Here is a 19,742-nt window from a genome sequence, read left to right as displayed (position 1 = left end):
GATGACAAAATCACGGGTAAGGAGGCGAGATCTGGACAGAAAAACCAGGGATTAGCCAAGCGGGAACCAGTGAAAACGAACGTGCAGTCCATTTTTTTCTAGATCTGGAAGATACAGATCTAGAGGAGATCTAGAAGGACTGAGCTGTTAGAGAGGTTGCTGATGTGTGCGTTGCCCTCACCCCACTGCACCGCTGCGCCCAGCACACTGGAGACACCCAGGGAAAGTCCTTCAGATATTTGTGGGAGTGAACTGTAGGGTGGCTGAGGCCTGGAGCGAACCCATGGTCAGTTTCCCCTGCCTGCAGCCCAGGCATAGCCCTGCGATGGTTGTGCCCACACTCTAGGGGCAGCCTGAGTGCCAAGTGCGGTACAGCCCTCACTCGCATTTAACCTCTGTGCCCCAGCTTCCTCTTCTGTGAAAGGACAGTAATGACAGTACCTATCCCACCGGGTTATGAAGATTAAATAGAATAATGTGTACACAGTGTTTGTAGCAGTGCCTGGCATCAAGCACTGGGTAAACAGTATCTGTTATTATCAAAGGCCTTTATGACAACAATCATTCTTCAAACGGCCCTCCAGCCAACGCTGGGCGCAAACCCCACGGTAACGTGGACCAATGTTGTTAGAGGTTGAGGTTTCTGGTAGGTCCCAGGTGCTAAAAGGAAGAGCAGCCTTTGGGATGTGAGCCCGAAAACCATCGTATTGGCTTCTGAAGCCCCCAGATGGGCATGGCAGGGACGCGGAAGCCCTCAGAACCGCACAGCAGGTGGCCGCCCTGGTGCAGCGTGCAGTCGGCCCTCAGCTTCCCTGCACCGGCGCGAGCTGCGGGCGCTGCCCACGTCAGGCTCTGCAGACACCAGACAGAAAAGGTCTTCCGGCCAGGCAGCGTGGGGTAACGCTGTGGGGCCGCGGTGAAAAGGGGCTCAAAGGGGCCGCGCCCGTCCGTGTCAAGGAAAAACGGAAAGGAAGGCCCTTGCCTCCGGGGCCTTCGCAGTAGAATTCTGCCCGGCCTGCCAGGAGGCCAGCGGGGCATGGGCTGAGGGTGCAGGATCCGGAGGGCGCCGCCCGCCCCTCGGGCATCGCGGGGCCCAGGGTCCGCGGGGCCTCTGAGCTGAGGCGGTCCAATGTACCCTTTGTCCTTCCTCAGATTCATTATGAAATCCGAGGCAGTCTGGGCGACTACAGCTGCGTTCGCCCGCCGCCGCCTCTCGACCGCCGGCCACCCGCCAGCCACGCGCGCCCAGACTGGAGGGCGGCCGGGCGCTCGGCGGGGCGGGGCCTGCCGGGGGCGGGGCCTGCGGGCGGGGCGGGGCGGGGCCGCAGGAGGGCGGGGCCGGCGCGGCGAGCGCACCAGCAGCATCCTGGCTCAGCCGCGGCGGTGGCGGGGGCGCAACCAGCGGGCCGAGGCGGCGGCGCCAGCGGCGCCTTAAATAGCATCCGGAGCCGGCGCGGGGCAGGGAGTGGGCTGCAGTGACAGCCGGCGGCGGAGCGGCCGGTCCACGGAGGAGGTGAGTGCGCCCGCCGTGCGGAGCCGCCACTGCTCCCGCGGCGGTGCCCGGGCCCCGGCCGAGGCGCCGGCTGACGTTGCCCTTCAGGGCCGAGCTCGGAGCAGCGGCCGCCGCGGAGGCGCGTGAGCCGCCCCAGGCTCGTGGGGCCGCGCCGCCTTTCCGGCCTTCTGCCCGCGGCCCCGTTTCCCTCGGCAGCCGGAGGCCTCCAGGGCGCCCGTGCCGCCGCAGCTTCCTGTGTCTAAGCCGCGGGCGGCGCGGGCGCGGGGCTGGTGCGCGGCCGGGGATGCGCGCGGGACCTACCCTTATGTGTGCGGCGGCGGGGACCGGCCGGGCGAAGCAGCCCGCCGCCGCGCTTCGGCTGGGAGGAGGTGGCCCCGCCGGGCCGCTGACGTTGCCCTTGGCCGCGGCCCCCGCCTGCCCAGAGGCCGGGCTCGCGGGCGTTCGGACCGCGCGTGGGGCGAGACTGCGCTCGGCGCCCGCTGAGATGCCGGCCCCACGCCGCGCGCCGGCACGAGGCCCACAGGCAGCTCAGAGGCCGCTGCCAGAGGCAGACATTCTCTCGGTGACTCCAGAGGAGTGCCCGTGGCCCCTGCACTTGGCCGTGGAGTCATTGATCTAAGGAGTGCTGGCATTTTTTGAAATTGAGAAGCAAAGATGATGTCTGTCACCTGGCAGCGTAGACGGAGAGTGGCGGTAGATGACTTGAACGGACACGTGGATTCGAGTCTGGGGACAGGCGTTCCCCCAGTTAGTGCGTTGTGAGAGTGTGGAAACCCATTCCCCACTCAGTCCAATTTCAGGGTTATAGAGCGTACTTAAGAGTGACCACTCTAAAAGCGTCCTCTAGTGCCCTGGCTAAGACTTTTAAGCTTCTTGGTGCAGGAGTGTCTGAAGTCCCGCGATTCTCACTGCCCTGCCTTTTATTTTCTTAACCTTTGATTAGCGTTGAGAGAAACTGGTTAAATCTTGCAGTTTCTGCCACACATTTCACAGCTTAACCTGTGATTGTCCCAAGGAAAACAATTATTGGCTTCATGCAAGCAAAAAAATCAAAGACTTCTGGTTGATTGTTTCTTTTTTTTTTTTTTCAAGTGGACGTGGAAGGTTAGGCTGGCTAAAACTTAAAGTTTGAGTTGTAGGTCTGTGCTGGGTAGGCTTGAGAAGATGGAGCTTTTTAAGGAACCATTGCTCGCCATCAGATTGGAGCCAGACATTGCAGTGTGATATAGTGGAAAAGGACCAGGTCTTGGGAGACTTACTTTCTTGTTCTGACTCAACTCGGAAAACACCTCCCTAGTCTGAGGCCCCCCTCCTTATATTTGTGAACAAACTGCATTAGACTAAAATCATTCATGAGTCCAAATTCTGTGACTAGAAAAATAAACTTGTTAGCAGCACACCTTATACCTCTCCCCTTTAAAATAATAGACATGTTAAAGACTTCTGTTTTCTGAATTTACTGTAAACAGAATACTTATTTTAAAAAAAAAATTACCCAGACAGGCGTGGTGGCTCACTCTAATCCCAGCACTTTGGGAGGCAGAGGCAGGCAGATCACTTGAGGTCAGGAGTTCGAGACCAGCCTGACCAACATGGAGAAACCCTATCTCTACTAAAAATACAAATAATTAGCCAAGCGTGGTGGCACGCATCTGTAGTCCCAGCTACTGGAGAGGCTGAGGCAGGAGAATCGCTTGAACTCAGGAGGCAGAGGTTGTGATGAGCTAAGATCCCGCCACTGCACTCCAGACTGAGCGACAGAGCAGGACTCTGTAAAAAAAAAAAAAAATACCCTTCCCCACAATTATAAGCATTTTGACACAGTTCCTTCCTGTCTCTGTTCCTATTTTGGCAGTATTTTTATTATTATTGCAGGCAGCCTGACTAAAAAGAAATCTGGGCTTTTAAGTTTTTGGTATTTAGAAGGTAGATACAAGTGACCCATGCATGTAGGGATAGGTATCTATTTATACCATACAGGTAGAGTTTTCTTAGCCACCTCTACTTTTGGGTGAAGTTTAGGCTAACTGAAAGTGTACCAGCATGCCGTGGTGTATGCAGAAGAATGAACATAATTCAGATTATGTGATAGTTTTCTCTTGTTGCCATTATATATAACCCAGGACTTACCACAAACTGAAATCTCTTATGCATTGACATTTAGCATTTGATGTAAAATGGCTATCTCAGAGTTGCTGCCACAAACACTGGTAAAACTGTCCCTACTTTCTAGCATGCTTAATGTCTAGGTCTTGCTACATCTTTTTTGATGTAACTGTTTTGTGGAAAATGGTTGTGTGTTTGGGGAGGCTTTTGAGAAAAGATAAGGTTGTCTTGTCATTATAACTGGGTATTTCTCCTCCTCTCTCCCAGTTTCACTTTTCTGGAAATAGCAAGACTATAGGAATAGTAATTTCTAGATATTTATAGTCAGTAACCTTAGAGGAATGTTTAGTTTTTAAGATCAGTTGAATTTATTGTGTAAGTTTGCCATTTAAAACAGGTGCCCATTTGTGTTTACTGTCTCTTGTAACCAAACTCTGTTCAATTAGAATCCATTAGTAATGTTTTGTGGACAGTCTTGTTTGGATGATGCAGTACATGAGGCTCCTGTACTACAAAATAGAAAAGAAGTTCCTCTAAGGCAGCTCAAAGCTGTTGATATCCTAAAGCCTTTTTAGGCCTCACTCTCTGACGGGCAGTGATCTGACAGGACGTAGATGAAGGTGCCAGAGTTTTTAGTGAAGGTTGGCAGTCCAACTTGGTAGTCAGACAAACACATGATGGTCAAAAGTGCGTTTGACACGGGCCTGGAGAAGAATTCTCAGTGGCCAGAGCTGATCTGAAGCTGCAGGCAGTTGAGTTTGAGTTTCAACATGCTAGTACTTCAAGGGGCTTCTGAAAAGTTTTAAAGGAGCACAAGCCCTGAAGGAGTAGCTGAACTTAGTGAACTGGAGAAGGCAGGGACAGTTTTACCAGGGTTTGTGGCAGCAACTCTAAGATTGTCATTTTACATCAAATGCTGAATGTCAGTGCATAAGAAATTTCAGTTTGTGGCAAGCCTTGGGTTGTATATAATGGCAAGAAGAGAAAACTATCACATAATCTGAGTTATGTTCATTTTCGACATCATGACATTTTCACTTTCTTTTTTTTTCTTTTTTCCCAGATAAGGTCTCACTCGGTCACCCAGGGTGGAATACAGGCATGATCATGGCTTGTTGGAGCCTCCACCTCCCTGGGCTCAGTTGATCCTCCCACCTCAGCCTCTCCAGCAGCTTAGACTACAGGCGCACATCACTACGCCCAGCTAATTTTTATATTTTTTTCGTAGTGAAGCGGTTTTGCCATATTGCCCAGTTGTCTCGAACTCCTGGGCTCAAGCAATTTGCCCTCCTTGGTCTCCCCAAAGTGCTAGGATTACAGGAGTGAGCCACTGCACCCAGCCCACCTTCATGTTCTTGACTGTGTTAGAAACAACACAGTATTGATTCACTTATGACCTTTGAGGAATCAAGAGGGGCGGGTGAAATATTGGAGACTCCTTGAAGTGTGGCTGGCTTGGAGGGTGTCACCCTTGGACAAAACCTTAAGTGGAGGTGAGTAAGGGCCCTGCTCCCCTATGCTGCCTGCCTTAGAAGGATGTGATCATCTGGAGGCAAATAGCTTGTTGCTTGAGGCCAGGAGTTCAAGACCAGCCTGGGCAACACAGCAGGACCCCATCTCTAGAAAAAAAAAGTAAAAACAATAAAATAAAATCTCAAAACTGGTGGTTCCATGTAGGTGCCTGGGCTGATTCTCTTTATGAATTATTTGCTGGTCTTCAAGTTTAAATAAAATTCTGAAAGCTGTCTAATGTCTAAAAACCACTTGCCACAGAAAAGCTATATTTGTTTTTCATATTTTAAGAGTCATACATACTTATTGGAGAAAATTTTGGAAATAGGAAAAATGAAGCTCTTCCAGAGATTAAATACTATTAACATTTTGTTATATTTTCTTCCAGTCTTTTTTCCCTATACAATAAACAAATTTTAAGCATACATTGTTAATTAAAGATTACAATTTTCACAGTTTAACTTTAATCACCTAAGTTATATTGTGGGCTTTTTTCCACGTTGTTACATATTCTTCAAAAAATAAGTTCTGAAGACGACTGCATTATTTGCTGTATGGGCCATAATTTAGTTACTTCTCCCCATTTGTTGGATATTTTTCACAACAGTTTACCAACCTTCGTTATTATGTTTAAATACGTCTTTAAAAAATAAAAAATGTTCTGCTTTAAAACTCTTGAAATTAACAATAATTTGAAAAGTGTTTTTACTAATGAGTAGGTTTAATGGACTTTTGGGTTCATGTATTCTAGTCTAAAGCAGTTGAAATAGGGATTTCATGGTTTGGAAAGAGAAATGGAAAGAAGTTAGGGTATCAGAGGAGGAAACGGGGCCTGCCTGTAGACCATTTCCTCATTCTGGAGGGGACTTCTGATAAATGTAGGCTCTATCCATTAGCACAGCTTTGGCTGCTATAGAAATGGGCACTTTCCCCTTAGGTTTGTTGTGGGAGAAATGTCCATATAAGAAGGACTGAAATACTCTGAATACTATTTATTCCTTTATTAAGCAGAGTCATGAGAAAGTGCTTCTGGAGCTAGTTTCTCCTTCAGGGTCCAGGTGTCTGCCACGAAGCAGGGCTGTGGTAGCTGACCGAGGTGGTAGCCATAGCCTGGACACGGCCAGGCTTAGGAACGGAGCAGTGATGAGAGCAGCAGACAGAGCCAGGTGCTGCTAAGCTTCTGATGGGTTAACTCATTAGTACCCCCAGCAACCCTGGAAGGTAGGTCCTGCTGCTATCCTTACTGTACACAAGATAAAGGAACAGGTGCAAAGATTAAGTTCCCCAAACCAGAATTTGAACCTTGGCAGTCTGGCCTCAGGGTCTGTGCTCCGAATTGCTGGGCTCTACTGCCCTTCCAGAGCTAGAAGTTTCTCAGTCCAGGAGGGCCTGGAAAGTTCCAGGTTAGGTCAGGCGCGGTGGCTCACGCCTGTAATCCCAGCATTTTGGGAGGCCGAGGCAGGTGGATCCCCCTGACCAATATGGTGAAACCCCGTCTCTACCAAAAATACAAAAATTAACCGGGCGTGGTGGCACGTGCCTGTAGTCTCAGCTACTCAGGAGGTTGAGGCAGGAGAATCGCATGAACCCAGGAGGCGGAGGCTGCAGTGAGCCAAGATTGCGCCACAGCACTCCAGCCTGGGTGACAGAGTGAGACTCTGTCTCCAAAAGAAAAAAAAGAAAGTTCCAGGTTATACAGCTGGCAGTAAGACAGGAAGGACAGAGCTGGGTCTCCTTCGGTGTCACTGCTCCTTGATTTTACCCCCATCTCATTTACACTCTGCCTTGAATTATCTCTTTATACCACTAGAGTGCTGAAAGAGACCACAAATTTTGATTCAGCTTGGCTCAGGGAGTGATAAGATCACTGCTATGTAGCTGTGACTTTCTAGAGAATTAAAAAATGAAAGGCTTTGCCTGTACTGGGCATTGGTCTTGTAAGGCTGGAGAACAATTGAGATGCATGATTGGCCGGGCGCGGTGGCTCACGCCTGTAATCCAGCACTTTGGGAGGCTGAGGTGGGCGGATCATGAGGTCAGGAGATCAAGACCATCCTGGCTAACACGGTGAAACCCTGTCTCTACTAAAAATACAAAAAATTAGCCAGGCGTAGTGGCAGGCGCCTGTAGTCCCAGCTACTTGGGAGGCTGCAGGGCTCGGAGGGGGGTGACTTGGCCAAGGTGACACAACCTGTCTGCCCCCCTGGCCATGCACACGTGTGGAGTTTGTTCCCGGGCCCTGTGCCCATTCAAAGAATGGCTGGATGTCGGTATTGCCCTTGGTTTCTGCCCTAAAGTCCAGTCAGTCAGCAGTTCTGCTTATTCTGACCCTCTGTGTGCGGTATTGCCCAACACACATGCATTTCCTCCATGCCTTCTCGGTATTGCCATCGTGATCCAGAATTGTCACCTCCAATTTAAACAGTGAAGGCCTTTGTTAGAAAGAGGGGCAGGGTGCAGAGGGGGATGGTTGCTTCTTCTAAATCACAGGTCTGATCAAATCCCTCCTAAGCAGAAGCCTTCCAGGCTCCCCTCCATAAGGCTCTAGGTGTTATTTACCTTGCCCGTCAGGGGCTTCTGCAGCTTGGTTCCTACCTGCTATCTCCACTTCTCTCCAAACCACCATATCCTGAGGCTTCTAGAAAGTAAACTCTGGTGATATGGGGTTAATGGGTCTGTGTACCCGAGACACTGTACCTGGGTGCTGTCATCTGCCCGACTGACCTTCCTGTGTCCTGGTCTGATGGTGTCCTTGATGCTATAGCTAAGATCAAGACACTGAAAATCTCTGGACCCAAGCCTGTGCTTTTGCTGGGATAAAGTTTGTGTTGAGTACATCTAGGCTGGGTGTGGTAGCTCACGCCTGTAATCCCAGCACTTTGGGAGGCCAAGGCAGGTGGATCACCTGAGGTCAGGAGTTCGAGACCAGCCTGGACAACATGGTGAAACCCTGTCTCTACTAAAAATACAAAAATTAGCCAGGTGTGGTGGCAGGCGCCTGTAATCCCAGCTACTCAGGAGGCTGAGGCAGGAGAATCCCTTGAGCCTGGGAGGTGGAGGTTGCAGTGAGCCGAGATCGTGCCAGTGCACCCCAGCCTGGGGTATAGAGTGAGGATCTGTCTCCAAAAAAAAAAAGTACATCTAAAGGGTACGATGCCCATGTCGGCCTATTTGGAATGCCATTCCTTGTCCCACAGAGCCCTGCTCCTCAGAGGCACTTTTCCTGGAGTGACTCTCCCCTTCCTCAGCTACGCTCACTGTCATTCAGCTGTGGATGCACCAGCGATCACGCTAGTGGTTAAAATGTCGAAATACTCCCATCCTGGCTAGAGAATAGCTGCTACCCAAGTGCCCCCCCTTCATGTGGAAACTAAAGGGTTAATACATGGGGCAGCAGAGGAACTTCGGAGCCCTCTTTTGGTGCACTGGCCTGTGTCTTTTCTGACTGGTTGGTGTCTGGCCGTACTGGCTATTAAATATTTTGATGAGCATCCCAGCCTGTGTCCCACGTGCATCTTTTCATGAGTGCATATCTGGCTTCCACAGATTGGCACCCCAGCCACACTCTAAGCTCTGGGCACATGGGAGACCTAGTCATTGTCATCTCTGTGTTTTCAGCAGCGTTTAATACAGGGCCTTACCGCTAGTAAGCATGTAAGATTATCTAATGATGGATTGAGGGTAGGGCAGGTTCTGATGGTCAGATGTCCCATAGAAGGTGGTCCCTAACAAGAATATACATTGTAATGTTCCAGGTTTGTCCATTCTGATACTGTGCAAAACTTAGATCTCATAGCCAAGATCAAGGCATCGAAAGTCTTTGGACCTAAGCCTGTGCTTTCACTGGGTGAAGTTTGTGTTTCGGAATACATCTGAGGTGTCTCTTTCCGTGTAGTTTCAGTTGTGTTGGAGAAGCAGGTGGCTGTGGTCTTTGCAGGGTGTGGGAGGGGAGGAGATTAGTGTTGAGCTCCAGCTAATGTTACATAACTCTGCTGTAGTCTTCCTTTACCTGGTATTCTTGTGTTCAAATTGCCCCTTGTTTCTGTGCCACTAGTGAAATGGTCAAACGGCTCATTGTTCCTTCTGTAGGACAATTACCTATGGTGCACCTCAGGCAAGCTTCTGAGGCATCCCAGGATGGGGAGCTGGCGGGGGGCCTTGTCTGTCAAGCAGCCCAGCCAGGCACCTCACAGTGGATGGAACTGAGTTCTTGAGGGAGTGGCTGAGCAGCCCAGACTCCCAGGTTAGACTCTGAAGACAGCCAGTGTGTGCTTTTCTCTCCTGATGTGAGTCAGAGGCAAACTCTGCCGATGCCAAGACCTCCCTAGAGTTCAGGCAGGGTGAAGATCCTTGTCCTTCGGGTCAGGGCTGAAGCTTCAGGGTGTCCAGGACAAGACCTTCAGAGGAGGCCAGCCCTGGAGCCTGGCATGGGTCTCGGCCTCAAGTCTGTCTGTCCTCCAGAGAGGCTGGCTCAGTCTCCTCACCCTCTCAGGCAGGCCAGGTGGTGGTCACCAGTAGCGTCCTGCTCTCTCTGGCATGCTTCCCTCCATTACTGGGTGATGCTGAGTGTCTTTGCCTCCCTCTTTGATGTGACAGTCCCTTTTTGCAGGCCCTGTCCTTCTGCCTCCCAGGTGTGGCACGCATTTCAGGTTGCTTCCATTAGCAGTTTCATTCATTGTTGCCCATGGTGGGGAACAGATGGAGACACTAGCTAGGCAAGCCACCAAAGAGGCTGCAGGGCTGCTCAGGAGATGGAAGAACTGTCTCCAGAGTGGCGTGTATGCCCCATAGTGGCTGCCTAGACCATCCATTAGAGTGTAGAATAGAATAGAAACATTAGAACTTCTATGGATAGTTGTTTTTTGGCCATCTTTTAAATTCATATTTGTGTGTTTTCTAATGTTCAGAAAATACTTGCAGAATGTACATGTATATAGTTTATAGATAAAAGCATTTAACATGAGGGGTGCATTTATTTATTAGGGTACATCATCAGAAGTTTAGAGAACCAGAAAGTTAACTCCTTCTCTAGCACCAGTATTGTGAGAGACCTCTGAATGCCATTTTTTAAAAAGGAAAGAATTTGTCAATTAAAGGGGAATAGAAACTGCTCTCTGGCTAGGTTGTGATTCATGTCAAATAGGCCTGTGACTTCAGGAGAATTGGGTTAACTCCAGAGTATGTTTTGTCTCTGGTCCCAAAACTTAGCAGTGTGGAAGCCTCATTGGCATCAGGGTTTTATTTTTTTCTCTTTTGTTTACTATCATATCCCCTGAGGCTGGAGCTGACTTGCATATCCTCAGTATTTGCAAATTGAATATATGGGCGTTTCTCTTGCATGATAATTAAGTATTATGCTGAGTTGGATGCTTCAAGTCAATATTCAGGTTGCCTCCTTTTGTTTAAACCTTTGGCCAGTTGGCAAGATGCAGCCTACATGCCAGTCAGTTTTACTGTCCTGCACATGATACCCCCACGCGGTAGAACCATGTAGAACCGTGGAGGCCTCAGAAACGTCACCTGAGAGACAGGGTGTTGGGATGTAACTTAAAGGAATTTTTTAAGAAGTGGGTATAATGAAACAGCAAAATGTTGATCATTACTGAAGCTGAAGTTGGAGTCATGGGTACATAAAATATGGTTTTATTATACTTCTGTGTCTACTTTTGAAAAGATTTTAATTTTTATAATAAATTTTAAGTGAAACATAAAGGGAATATAGAGACCCCAAACTAGTATCACCCATTCCGAGCAGGTAATGGCCGAACTGCATAGTCTCTTTTTCTTTCTGTCTTTTAAACACTGGTCATTATTCTGTAATCTTCTGCAACTTGTTAGGTTTGGTTTGATTTTGGCTTCCCCAGAGCCAGTCACCTCTTTTTATAGTTACCTGAGCTCTTTGTGTAATTTTATCTCATGTCTCGTGGTTGTCACCAGTACCTCTCTTCTCCTTCCCCATACGATGAGCTAAATCCTGGTTAACCTTTTTGCTATTTCACTTGTTGCTTCCTCCAACACCACTGAGGTCTTCCACATAACAGGCACAATTTAGAGGTCAGAACGGGGTCCCATGTTTTTTGCAGGCTGTGTCCAGTCCTGCGGAACTTCATAGCCTGTGATTATCTTGTAGATTCCATTCATCTCTGCTTTTTTTTTTTTTTTCTTTTTGATGGAGTCTCTGTTGTCCAGGCTGGAGTGCAGTGGTGCCATCTTGGCTCACTGCCACTGCGCACCCCCCCCCCCCGGTTCAATCGATTCTCCTGCCTCAGCCTCCTGAGTAGCTGGGACTACAGGTGTGCGCCATCACGCCTGGCTAATTTTTGTATTTTCAGTAGAGACGGAGTTTCGCCATGTTGGCCAGGCTGGGCTCGAACTCCTGACCTCAGATGATCCACCCACCTCTGCCTCCCAAAGTGCTGGGTTTACAGGCGTGAACCTGTAAACCTGGCCTCATCTCTGCTTTTTAAAATAACAGTAGGTACCTGTTGAAATCTGTAAAAACTCAACTCAGAAGTGGATTTCTCCAAACTCATGAGAGGCTGATCTTCTTCTCCCTGGGCAGAGAGGTCTTTGTGTCCTGTCTTCTCACCCATGTCCTGCTAAGCCATTTCTGTGGTTATCAGTCTCTGAAACCTTGGTCTATTTTAAGAGGTGTGAGTAACTCTACCCAACCTGTGCCCTCTTTAACCTTCTTATCCAGGTCACTGATATGTGATAGCTGTGACCTCTGCGAGCTGTGGGGTGGTGTGGACTCCTTGAAGGCAAGGACTGGATCTTGCTCTTCCCAGTCTCCCACCCCAGGCCTGGGTCCTGGCGGGGACAGGAGGGCTCTGTGAACTAAACACCCACTGGGCAAGGGCGAGCCTCCTGCAGCCAGCTGTTTCTTACTCAGCCAAGACATTGACAAGAATGCTGTCATGGGAGAGAGAGGCAGAGGCTCCTGACGGTTGCCTTACAATGCCTCTGTGAGTCCCCAGCCTACCTGCTGCTCCTGCAGGGCCTCCTCCCTGCCTCTTTGCTCGCAGCACTGTCTGCCTGTTGCTGGTGTTTCTCCACCCACTCCTGTCTCTGCCTGTTCAGACTTGGCCTGGTTCCACCCTCAGCTCTCTGGACAGCCCTCCCTCGGATGCCTGGTGCATGCGTACTGTTTTCTCCCTCCCCTAGATTCCTGGAGCACCAGGGCCCTACCTGCCGTGGTTATCAGATCTGACTTCTGTAGCTCTGTTAACTCTTGCAGGTGTGCTTGTCTTCATTGATATCCTAAACTTGCTGAAGGCAAAGAAAACCTTGTAAGTACTTTATCCTCAGGCTTTCTGTTTGTCAGAGACTAAAGAGAGTTGGTTATCCCCCTGGAATGTTCAGAGTGTTGCTTCTTTTTTTGTGGTGTGACTCCTTTTTCAAAGAGGCACAAAAGTGGAAGTGGCTCACATAGCAGGTCAGTGGCTGAGCCGGGTCCAGCATGGGCAGACGGGGCAAAGCATAGCTAGGTATTTTCCAGGAGGGGTTTATATCCTATCTGTCGTTCTGTTCTGAGGACAGGTCACTACCTAAATCCTTTGTGGAGCAGGTGGGAAATACATAAATACAAGAGGACATTAACTGACCTGACTCACTTATAGCTTCTTTATCTGGAGAAACTTTTAAAAATACAGCTAATAGGATGGCAAGTTTTATATTATATTAATTTTTCCACAGTAAAAAATTGGAAAAAATACAGCAACATACAAAGAACAACAACATAGTAGTAAAAACACCGATAGACTCGCCACATAGAATTGAAGGTTTTAACATTGACTCTTTTCTTCATATATCACTGTTCCCTGGGGCTTTTGGCTATAGGTGGAAACTTGATTGTTTAGTCCTGGACGCCAGGATTGCGTGGCCATCTTTTCCCTTCTCTTACATAGTCTTGGAGAAGCTATCATGATGGAAAGAGGCGTAGCTCTCCTGTGTTCCCACTCTCCTTTTTTTTTTTTTTTTTTTTTTGAGATGGAGTCTCGCTCTGTCGCCCAGGCTGGAGTGCAGTGGCACGATCTCGGCTCACTGCAAGCTCCGCCTCCTGGGTTCATGCCATTCTCCTGCCTCAGCCTCCCGAGTAGCTGGGACTACAGGAGCCCGCCAGCACGCATGGCTAATTTTTTTGTATTTTTAGTCGAGACGGGGTTTCACCATGTGAGCCAGGATGGTCTTGATCTCCTGACCTCGTGTTCCGCCCTCCTCAGCCTCCCAAAGTGCTGGGATTACAAGCGTGAGCCACCGTGCCCAGCCATCCATGTTCATATTCTGTTTATTTCCATAGTCACCACGGGAAGATGAGAAGATCCTGACTTTGGGCAGAGCGCCTGAGAGGACCCCAAGATCTAGGTTTCTCAAACAAATGGAGCTTCCTCTCCATCCATGGCCCTCGGAGGAGGAGAGTGCCTGCATAGCTTGGGGCCAGCTCTGACTACTGTGAAAGGACATTTGATCCTCTCTGCTGTTCAGTTGTGCTCTCTTCTCCTGGTGTGGTCTCTTGCTTCAGGGCTTACTTTGTGGTTAGCTGAGTCCAGTAAGGTGAAGAGTCTTCTGGATTATTTCAGTGGCAAAAAGCCTTTGATTTCCTTCTTTAGCTTTTGTAATAACAGGCCCTGCTTGTCTTGCCTAATACCCTTAGAACATGCTGTCATAGAGACACAATTCCGACTCTTCCTGTGCTGAACGTCAACTGAAATAACATGCCGTATTGATCCAGTTCATGAGTGAGAAGTTTAATCTACACAAGCCTTTTCTGTCTTGCTCTTTGCAGAAGGATTGCCTCAGCCTAAAAAGCAGATCTTTTTGTCTCCCTCCGCTGCCACAAAGCTGTTGACTGAGGCTATCTGCCCAAGTCGGCTGCCTTCTCTAGCTCTTATCAGTAAACTTCTCTGCCTCATTGTGACATATCTACAACAGTTGCTTAGCCTTGTTCAGTCAGTATTGGAAGACAAGTGGAATCATCTTGCTTCTCATAGGAAATTTTTTGAATGGAAACTTGCCCTCTTAAATATGTACTGCCAAAATTTGGCCCTGCTGTCCCACACAAAGGCTGTACATGACCTGGATATCCTCATGGGGCGTGTCCTAACTATAATCATTATTTTCTCAAGTGGATGTACATGACAGATCTTTGTAGCTGTGTGTGAAGAGAGAAGGGAGGAGAGCTATATGTTTTGTTTTGTTTTGTTTGCTCTGGAGAATGTTGGGCAGATCCTGTTGTCAGCATTCCGTACATCTCAGGTGGCCACCCACTAGCTCCGTGTTTCTGGGAGCATTCTCCTCACTAGAGCCCTCGCATGGGACTCTGGATCTTGTGCTTGAGTCTTGTCTGTTTCCCTGATTTGGAAGATTCTCTTTTCTGTCATAGAAAACTCACAGAAGTTGGAGTCCAGCCCTGGTATGGGGCTCTGGGCTCAAGCCTTTCTGATACTTGCTGTTTTACTTAAGAAAAGTACTTATTTGATCTCTTCCCTTCTCCGGGGCAGCCTTGATTTGTTTTAAATGAATCATCAGTCATCTGTCCAAATCTCAGTGTATCTCAGCATCTTCTAAAGACACTTGCCCTTAGAGTTGACGGCGGTCTTGGGCTGACATTCTACATAAGTGAAACAATTTGAGAAATATAAAACATGATCAAAATAAGAGCAAGAGAATATTTTTATGTCCCCTTTAAATCAGTGGCTCGCACCCTTTTCTTTTTCCCCCAGTCAGCCAGGAGATGTTCTCTCCTCCTTTCTGGTGTGCTGTATAGGAGTCTGGTGGTGGGTAGAAGGAGACTACTGAAGTTGGAAAATGCTTAATACCCCCTTTCTTTTTGGAGAATCACTGTTCTATGAATATATCCTCCAGGGACTTGCTGCAGTGACACAGTCAGAATCACAGAGGGTCTGACATGGTCAGAATCACAGAGGGTCATTCATGACTCAGTAGATGTTTGTTAAGCACCTGTCCTTGGCTCAGGACTGTGTTAAGCACCAAGGGCATATAAAGACAGATGGGAGGAGATCCTGGCCGGGGAGAGGAAGAAGCATCTACGTAGGTACTAAGTACCACTCACTGTAAGTGTAAGACAGGAGGTGCTAAGTACCACACAGGGGTTACAAATAAAGAAGTACTGGAGTTCAAAGGAAGGACTGATTGCTTCTCATAGAGGGGATTGTGTAAGATTTCTGGGTGGTTGTGGAACCGCCGCCTCCTCACACATGAAGCAGGGCCCTGAGGACCCTGGAAAGTTGGGCCGGTTGCTCACAAATCACCCTCCTGTCTCCTCCTCCCAGTGTCTCTTCAGTGTTTTGCCATTCATTCTCAGGCTCAAAATTACTTCTCTTTTGTCCATTTGTATCCACTTAAGCAATTTTTAAAAATAATTAAACTTTTTTTATTGTGGTAAAATATATATAACATAAAATTTGTCATGCTAATCATTTTTAAGTATACAGTTACACAGTGGTATGAAGTACATTCATAGGGTTGTATAACCATTACCACCATCTAGTTCCAGAATGTTTCGTCATCCCGAATTGAAACTCTGTACCTGTTCAGCAATAATGCTTCTTCCTCCTCCCCCTGCCCAGCCCCCAGTAACCTCTCTGCTGCTTTCTGTCTCTGAATTTGCTGATTCTAGGTACCTCCTAGAAGTGAGATCATGCAGTATTTGTCCTTTGCTTCATCCATGTCATGGCATGTATCCAAATTTCCTTCTTTTTAAAGGTTGAATAATATTCCATTGTATAGACTACATTTTGTTGATCCGTTCATCTGTTTTGGAAATTTGGGTTCGAATCCTGGGCTCTTAAAGCATTGTGCAGCCGGGGGCGGTGGCTCACCCCTGTAATCCCAGCACTTTGGGAGGCCAAGGTGGGCAGATCACAAAGTCAGGAGATGAAGACCATCTTGGCTAACACGGTGAAACCCCGTCTCTACTAAAAATACAAAAAAAATTAGCCGGGCGTGGTGGCAGGTGCCTGAAGTTCCAGTTACTCAGGAGGCTGAGGCAGGAGAATGGCGTGAACCTGGAAGGCAGAGCTTGCAGTGAGCAGAGATCGCGCCACTGCACTCCAGCCTGGGCGACAGAGCGAGACTCCATCTCAAAAAAAAAAAAAAAAGCATTGTGCATCATGGCTTGTCATTATCAGTGTCACCTATGCCCTCTGTTTAGACTTGAACACCCACGCACGACTGGGCTGATGTGCTCAGCTCTTGAGGTCCACGGGCTTTGGCTTCAGACCCAGGCACTCATCCTGTTCTCATGTGGAACAAGGGCAGGACATTTGACTCCTATACAGTTTCCTGATCTTTGAGCTGAAGGCAGTAACAACCCCGTGCAGTAAGGACTGTGACGAGGACGCATTTAGCCCTGTGCGCGGTCCCTTAGCACAGCGCCTAACACACGGCAAGTGCTTAAGCACGGTGGCTCCTAACAAAATCATAGTTAAGCCGATTTCCCCAAACATCTTCCTTCCCCTTTCCTATCCTATCCTATCCGCTTGAGCCCTATTGTTTGTTCCAGATTAATGTGCGAAAATGCGAGCCCTGAGGTCAGGAGGCACTTCTAGCAGCCTTGTCTCTGTCCCTGTGGCATGAAGGATAGCTCATTTTCCTAGATGATTCTCATTTGTCGAGGACCAGCTCAGCTGTGCCTTCTCCATGCAACCCTCCCTGAGAGCAAATGCTCCCTGTCAGAATTCCTTTTGCACTTACTGCTACTTTGTTATCCACTATTTTGTGTGTACATTTATGTTATGTCTTTTAATTCCAAGCCCAATATAAGATTCCTGCCCCAATATAAGATGAAAGTGTCCCCAAATTCTCCTTCAGCCTTCCTAAGTCTTACCAAGGCTGTCATAGTATGAGGTGCTCTCAGCCCCTGTATTTGCAACAGCCTCAGGGAGAGAAGGCACCTTGTCCTGAAACCATCTCTGCCATTCCTAGTCATCGGTCCTTTTACAGGTCAATTAGCTGAATTAGACTTTTTGTAAGGCAAATTTAATGCTAGCTGGGTAATTATTTCTTAGAGTTTGACCTTACAAAAGCAAATGTTGGTTGTTACTGTAAAAAGTGCATTTAAAAATCAGTTTAAAAAGCAATAAATAGAGTATGAGGTTTAGTTAGATAAATGTGGACCCATAGGACAAAATTTCTCCTGTTCTAATATCATTCAAATGTATTCTTGTGACTTGGGAGAATTTTTTCACTAGTAGCACATATATGACTTCAAAAACTGCTTCAATTTCAACAACTTCAATGGAAGAGGAAAATGTGAAAGTATGGCACAGAAAACTGTTTGATGCCTCAAAAAGTGGCTGTAGAGATGCCCCAAACCCTGTTTGAAGATGCATATTCAAAGAACTCAAATAACATATTAATGAAATGTGATTTATTTATTTGTTTGTTTATTTTTTTTTGAGACAGAGTCTCGCTCTGCCTCCCAGGCTGGAGTGCAGTGGCGCGATCTCGGCTCACTGCAAGCTCCGCCTCCTGGGTTCACGCCATTCTCCTGCCTCAGCCTCCCGAGTAGCTGGGACTACAGGCGCCCGCCACCACGCCCGGCTAATTTTTTTTGTATTTTTAGTAGAGACGGGGTTTCACCGTGTTAACCAGGATGGTCTTGATCTCCTGACCTCGTGATCCGCCCGCCCCGGCCTCCCAAAGTGCTGGGATTCCAGGCGTGAGCCACCGCGCCCGGCCTAATGAAATGTGAATTTAAACAGTATTTCTAAAGTAATTTAGTTCTTCATGTGACTTAACTGTAGATGTAGTTTAATGAATACGGAAACTGCTATAAGATATTTGACACCACACCCTAAAAATGTATCTGTTAGAATTCGACATATTGTGTTTGAGATCTCCTTATTTTGGGGGGCATATATGATATTTGTGACCAATGTGAATGGTTGAGGTATGGTCCTCATTTTACTGGTTAACAGTTAAAAGCTTTGTGTCTCACTCTTTCTCTGATAACTTTATAAGGGGATGGACAGGGAGTGGTTTAAGTGTAGAAGTATTCAGCTGGACTTGAGTATTTCAATAAGTCAGATTAATAAAATCAGGGCATCTGCTTTGTTTCTTCTTTTTAAGTCCTTAGGAAATTCAATTGGTGATCTATAAGATCACTTTAATGAAAATCAAGTGGGTTTAAGATTTATTATACTTAATTGGGAAGAAAAAGCCACAAGGCAGTGGGTGGGAATAACTAACTCCCTGTGGAACCACTTGCATGTTTGTGATGGGATCCCAAAGTTACCCCAAATCTTTCTCCTGATGCTCTCAGAGTGAGGAGATGGGCCCAGAGTAGCGGCCACAGTCAGAGAGATCAGTGGGATAGGGTTTGGACAGCGACCTCTGCTTTCCTCTCTAGACTGGCATCTCTTTTAAGCTGTTGTACCTCCCTCTCTCTAGGGAGAGCCTGACTGCTCTTTTGGTTCAAAAGGGAATGGCTTAAGCAAATGTAACTTTAGGGAATTTGCCAAGCCAGGGTTAAGGAGCACGAATCCAACGGGTTTGGAGTGGTGCTTTGAAAGAACAGCAAATGGCCTGGCTGCTGCTCTCTTGTTCCTCCCTGAAGCCTGAGCTCTGCCCAGCTAGTGAAGGACAAAGGGGGAGCTTTCAGCCTCTGTAAATAGCCTATTGTACAAGGGGAGGAGGCGGGGCACGGAATGGCAGCATCTTGCCAGCTTGGGTTGCTGCGTTAAGGAAAGATGTCAGGCTTTCTTAACTCGCCACTGCTGGGGCAAGGGTGTTATTTAGGTGGGTTTGTTTGAGGGCTGCATTCCTAGTGAAGTATTCTATCAAACTGCCATTATTCATCTTGATGAAAGCTTGAGGAACTTTAGAAGGAGAGAAACATCCAGACCACCCGGTTTTTGGTTTCTAAATGACATGAAGAGAATACGATGTTAATGTAAGTGAAAGTTTGCAGAATTGCAGGGGCAGTGTGTGTATGTGTGTATGTTTGTGTATGTGTATCCTCAAGAGAATGATGTCCTTGTGAGTCACCTCTGGCCCTAGCCACTATTTTCATGGTACATATAAAATGGTGAAGAGGTGAACCTTTGTGTATAGTGGGCCTTGCACTCACCGCATGTTCAGAGGTCAGGGTGATGGAATAAATGCTGACGTTTTTGTAAGACATTGAGCATTTAAATGGACCTCAGCACGGAGCTGTCGTGATACCTGGGAGTGTGAGTACTGGAAGGACTTTAGAAACCTGACCTCATGGTTCCTAACCTGGATTGGGCTAAAGGAGACTTATGATAGTTGTGTGTGTTCTCAGGGGAGAGGGTCAGTGGCTTATCATAGTTCAGAATTATTAGCATAGGTTGGATTTAGAGTCACATTGGTTGGCATCCTGTTCTTGACTAACATCCTGGGGAAGCCTTGCAAGTCTCTGGCCTTGGTTTCTTCCTCATCAGTTTGCTTTTGTGATGTTCAGGTAAGACACTGGATATGAAAGCCTTTCCAAAACACTAAGTAAATGCTAATTGCATTTTTAGTTCTTCTATCCAAAGTTTGCATAGACGGGTACCAGGGTTTCGGTTTCTGACAGTCAGTGCAGTTCAGTTTCCATCACCCTGCCTCGGTATGCCTGTCTCTGCCC

The 19,742-nt window shown here is 47.7% G+C and overlaps 1 protein-coding gene across 6 annotated transcripts in view; it reads left to right on the top strand.

Annotated features, from left to right (window-relative positions):
- Positions 1-597: 597 nt before the first annotated feature.
- The window catches only part of ACSL1 (acyl-CoA synthetase long chain family member 1), a 72,041-nt gene continuing 52,896 nt past the window's right edge, over positions 598-19,742 (top strand). The window contains exon 1 of one of the 6 annotated variants that reach the window (XM_054553216.1): positions 598-874. The gene's annotated coding sequence lies outside the window, so the exon portion shown is untranslated. 6 annotated transcript variants of the gene reach the window in all.

Source organism: Pongo abelii, chromosome 3 (genome assembly GCF_028885655.2).
Source record: "Pongo abelii isolate AG06213 chromosome 3, NHGRI_mPonAbe1-v2.0_pri, whole genome shotgun sequence".
Lineage (NCBI taxonomy): Eukaryota > Metazoa > Chordata > Mammalia > Primates > Hominidae > Pongo > Pongo abelii.
The sequence above is the reverse complement of the archived record's forward strand: the minus strand, read 5'-3'. Positions and strand labels throughout refer to the sequence as shown.